Source organism: Lampris incognitus, chromosome 5 (genome assembly GCF_029633865.1).
Source record: "Lampris incognitus isolate fLamInc1 chromosome 5, fLamInc1.hap2, whole genome shotgun sequence".
Lineage (NCBI taxonomy): Eukaryota > Metazoa > Chordata > Actinopteri > Lampriformes > Lampridae > Lampris > Lampris incognitus.
Window position 1 is genome coordinate 62790925 of NC_079215.1, and position 5468 is coordinate 62796392.

Consider the following 5468-nt stretch of genomic DNA (forward strand, 5'->3'; position numbering starts at 1 on the left):
CTGGATGGCCGCTGGGTAAACAGACTTAGGAGGCAGCGGGACGGCCGCTGGGCAAACAGACTTCGGAAACAGCGGGACGGCCGCTGGGCAAACAGACTTCAGAGCCAGCAGGAAAACCGCTGGGCAAAGAGTTCAGAGGCGGCGGGACAGCCGCGAAGCAAACAGACTTTAGAGGTGGCGGGACGACCATCGGGCAAACAGACTTCGGAGGTGGCAGAATGGCCGCCGCTGGGGGACCAGACCTCGGAGGCGGCAACACAGCCGCTCGGGGGACAGGCTTTGGAGGTGGCGAGGCAGCCGCTCTGGGGACAGGCTTCAGAGGAGGTGAAGCAGCCGCTCGGGGGACAAGCTTCAGACGTAGCGAGTTAGCTGCTCGGGCGACAGGCTTCAAAGGTGACAAGACAGCCCCTCGGGGTACAGGCATGGAAGGCGGCAAGGAAGCCATTCAGAAGACAGACCTCGGAGGCGGCGTGGCAGCCGCTCTTGGAGCAGGCTTCATAGGCGGCCCGGGGACGCTGGGCAGCTGAGACTCAGGGATGCTGGGTAGCTGAGGCTTGGGGACGCTGGGCAGCTGAGGCTCGGGGACGCTGGGCAGCTGAACCCGACGGGTCGGCTGAGGTGGCCAGCAGAACAGGAACCTGTAGAAGGAGTTGGCCACTGTGCGGGTTCCCCAGAATGGGTCCAGGGCTGGAGCCGGCTCGGCACCACCCCTTGACTGGTGGTTTATTGGCCGGTAGGCAGGCTGTCGGCTAGCGGGTTCAGGGCAAGCAGACCGGGAAACAGACTGCTGGTTATCCAGCTGAACAACCCCCCCGACGGAGGCCATTAACCCCAGACAAAGAGCAGAGCAACCAAGGGGTATATATACCCCATGGAGGCCCATCAGGGAGATTGGGTGCAGGACAGGGCAGAAACTGGACAGCCAATCGGAGAAGGCAGAGGTGAATGAAGCCATGCAATGAAGGTCATTCAGGCACACGGACGCAGTTGAATCAAAAACCATGGCATGAGAGAGCACAGATTACAGATCATGACACCTGGTATGTTTTTCCTCGTCGCTTTCAATACCGGCACGGCTAACAATCTGACACATGGTGAGAGGAAGGTGGTGCTAACTTCACGGTTCATGGCATCCGCGGACTCTGTGGCATCCTCCAGCTCCCGCTGCAGTTTCCTATGGTTCAGCATGTTGTTGACCACTTCTTTGTTATTCTGCTCCTCCTCGAGCTCCTCGTCTAGCTGAACAATGCGCGCCTTAAACGTTCTCTTCTTTTTTTATTTGTATCCTTTTTATTATTTATTTGTTCGTCGATTTCTTTCTCCCTTTTAATGGCTATGAGAGCTGTCGTTGGAATGGAGCTGTACGGCCCTGCCCAGAGCTGTACCCGAGGTGAAACATTGAGGCGGTCTGGCGGCATTCTCCAGCTCCCACTGCAGTTTCTTATGGTTTGCATTTGCTCTCTGTGCCTCTTCCTCAGCCTCCTCCAGCTGCCTCTTCAATTGCTTTATACGAGATTTTTAACTTTTCTGCCTGGTCTTTGTACCGCTCTGTGTTGCGTATCTCACCCTCCACCTACACGATGACTTCTTCCATCTTCTTCTCGATGCGTCTGACCAACTTGGAGGTGTCCTGCCTCTCCCTGGTCTCTATGTACAGATGATCCTCCGGCTGGGCGATTTTGGTCTCCAGGGCGGAGATACTGGACTTGGACTTGACAATTCCCTTCAGCTCCTTGTTCAGGTGCTCCAGCTGGGCTCGAACCCCCTCGATGCGCTGGGAGGTGCTGCGCTCAGCAGTAAGCGCCACATTCATCTGGTCATTCTTCAGCATGGCTCTCTTCAGCCTGTCGTTGACCAGTTCTGTGTTATTCTGCTCCTCCTTGAGCTCCTCCTCGAGCTGAGCAATGTGCGCCCCAAGCCTTCTCTTCTCCGCTGCAATTTGCGTATTCTTGCTGGCCTGGTTGTTAATCTCACCCTGTAGTTCGTCTCTCTCCTGCTGGGCCTGTCTTTTCACATGCTTCACAGCTGTCAACTCCTTCTGCAGCTGGATCATGTCATCCTCCATGCCCTTCAGCTTCTTCTCGGTCTCCTTGGCCTGAGCAAGGATCTCTTCCCTGGACATACAAGTGTCTTCTAGCTTCCTGCTAAGTTCCTTCATCTGGGGCTGGAGTTTCTTCAGCTGCTTAAGGGCCTCGTCGCGGTTCTTTTTGGCCATATCAGTGGCTGCCTCCAGTTCCTTCAGGTACAGTTCAAGCTTCTTACGGGCTGCCACAGCGACAGAACGCTGTTTCCTCTCATCCACAAGCTCAAGCTCCATCTCTCGCACCTGTTTAATCAGTGCCCTTTTCTTCTTTTCACCCATCTCATCTCGTCCTGCCAGGTCCCTCTTGTACTGGGCCTTCATTGCCTGCATCTTGACCTCCAGGCGCAGCTTGGCATCCTCTGTGGCCTGCAGCTCATTCTCTACTTCCTCCAGCCGGGTCCTCATCTCATCCAGCTGCTGCCTCATTCCACGCTTGGACTTCTCCAGCTCCTTCATTTCAGCACGCAGCAGTTTATTGCTGCTGTCCAATTCATTCTTCATGTCGATAAAAGATTCCAGCTTACGGGTCAAAGTCAGGGCATGAGTCACCTTCTCCCTTGCCTTAACCTCAGCACGGTCACGCTCCTGTGCATAATGTGCAGAGATGTTCTTCTCTTCTGTCAGCGTCTGGTCAAACGTCTTCTGCTTCTCCGAGTTGGAGATGATCTGTCTGAGATGGTCCTGGCCCACGTGCAGGTCATCCAGCTCCTGCTGGAGATGCATCTTGGTCTTGTGCATCTTCTCAAAGGCAGCACACTTCTCCTCCCATCGCTGGTGCGCTGCCTTCAGCTCCCTGTGAAGCTTCTCCTTTCCTTCCTCAGCATTCTTCAGACAGCCAGCTTCTGCCTCCACTTTCTTTTTCATGTCAGCAAGCTGAGCCTGCACACTGAAAAGCTGTTTCTGTACAGATTTCTTGGCCTCTTCCTCCTCCTCCAGCTGCTCTCTCAGGCTGCTCTGTTCATCCTCCAGCTGATGCATACGTGTGTTGAGAGACAGCTTCTTGCGTGTCTCCTTCTGCAGCAGTTCCTGGACATCCTGTAGCTGGGACTCAACAGCAGAGCAGTATGTTCTTGCCTTGATCAACTTGCCCTCCACATCACTCAGCACACTATTGACATTTTCCAGCTTGGTCAACTTTTCAGCCAGCTCCTGGCGCTGATGCTCAGTCTCTGCTTGTTTGGCAAGCAGTTCCTGGACCTGGGCTTCAGCCTTCTTCCTGTGATGCTCAGATTCTCCTTTACTCTGCATCAGTATCTGCAACTTTATGGCAAGCTCATTCCTCTCAGACTCCAGAGCCTCCTTGGCCTTGTCTACAGACACCTTGTTCCTCTTAGCTTGCTTAAGCTGCTCATTGAGCTCGTCAAAGGCCTGGCTGTGTTTCTGTTTCATCTCGAGCACCTGCAGTTCATGGACCTTGGCCTCATCATACAGAGCCTTTTTTAGCTGAGCCTGTGCCAAGGGGTTGTTGACCAGGTTGCGGTCCACGTACAGGAACGACATGGTTGCTGTGGCTGCTTTTCAGATGCAGGACGATTTTATGGAGATGATAAACAACAACTGTGGGGATCTGAAAAAAAAGAATAATAAGAAAGATAAGATAAGATACTTTACTGCCATTGTGTGCAAACAACGACATTTTATTTGGTAACTCTCAGACCAGCAACACTAGACAAGGTAAATGATTAATTTTTTTTTAAAAAAAAACAAGCTAAAAACAAGAACAAACAACATTTAGCATAAATAAGTGAGGTAGTAAAAACAGTGAGGTAGCAAAATGATAAGAATAGAAGAAGCCCCTAAATATAATAAAAGAAGTGGCGGCTCAGACGATGTCAGCGTTGCTGTGAAACAAACTCCTTCTCAGACGACCGCCGCTTCGTTGTAGAGCTCAAACAAATTAGAGTGCTCACCACTTCCCCCCTCTTTCACTTTTTCAGTCACACTTTTCTTTTTCTCTCTCTCCCTGCCCCTCTCTCTCTTTCTGGGTCTCCCTCTCTTTACTAATCCCTCCCTCTTCCACGAGCTAGTTCACGTATATTCGAACCTTGCGCAGTCATTCGTTCTTTCGGCTAATGTTCGTCAAATGCACAGACGTGATGACGTCACTGTAGTAAATACTTCAGATCAACTGTCCCCACACTCAGATTACAAATTTCTACAACAGGTCAAATTCGTTTTGAACGGGCACTGCAATAAGTGCTCAAAAATCCAGGTGTAGAAATCCCAGAAAAAATTGAATCGGTTCATCTGGACACTACGTTTAGCAGGAAACACGTTTCATCACTCATCTAGTGACTTTGTCAGTCTCAGCTGACTGCAGGTGGTATCCCCAACATTATAAAGAATACCGCTGCACTATTTCCCAGTTTGGAAATCATCTGGTAGAAGGTGTGTAAATAGTTTTAATCATCTGATAGAATGTGTGTAACTAGTGTTAATCATCTGGTAGAAGGTATGTAAATAGTGTTAATCATCTGGTAGAAGGCATGTAAATATAGTGTTAATCATCTGGTAGAAGGTGTGTAGATAGTGTTAATCATCTGGTAGGAGGTGTGTAGATAGTGTTAATCATCTGGTAGAAGGTGTGTAAATAGTGTTAATCATCTGGTAGAAGGTGTGTAGATAGTGTTAATCATCTGGTAGAAGGTATGTAAATAGTGTTAATCATCTGGTAGAAGGTGTGTAGATAGTGTTAATCATCTGGTAGAAGGTGTGTAAATAGTGTTAATCATCTGGTAGAAGGTATGTAAATAGTATTAATCATCTGGTAGAAGGTATGTAAATATAGTGTTAATCATCTGGTAGAAGGTGTGTAAATAGTGTTAATCATCTGGTAGAAGGTATGTAAATAGTATTAATGATCTGGTAGAAATTGTGTAAATAGTGCTAATCATCTGGTAGAAGGTGTGTAAATAGTGTTAATCATCTGGTAGAAGGTATGTAAATAGTGTTAATCATCTGGTAGAAGGTGTGTAGATAGTGTTAATCATCTGATAGAAGGTGTGTAAATAGTGTTAATGATCTGGTAGAAATTGTGTAAATAGTGCTAATCATCTGGTAGAAGGTGTGTAAATAGTGTTAATCATCTGGTAGAAGGTATGTAAATAGTGTTAATCATCTGGTAGAAGGTGTGTAGATAGTGTTAATCATCTGGTAGAAGGTGTGTAAATAGTGTTAATCATCTAGTAGAAGGTATGTAAATAGTGTTAATCATCTGGTAGAAGGTATGTAAATATAGTGTTAATCATCTGGTAGAAGGTGTGTAAATAGTGTTAATCATCTGGTAGAAGGTATGTAAATAGTGTTAATCATCTGGAAGAAGACATGTAAATAGTGTTAATCATCTGGTAGAAGGTGTGTAAATAATGTTAATCATCTGGTAGAA

General features: G+C 48.2%; 1 pseudogene; it reads right to left on the reverse strand.

Annotated features, from left to right (window-relative positions):
* Positions 1-445: 445 nt before the first annotated feature.
* Positions 446-3583, reverse strand: LOC130113068 (myosin-9-like; annotated as a pseudogene).
* Between the last annotated feature and the right edge of the window lie 1885 nt (positions 3584-5468).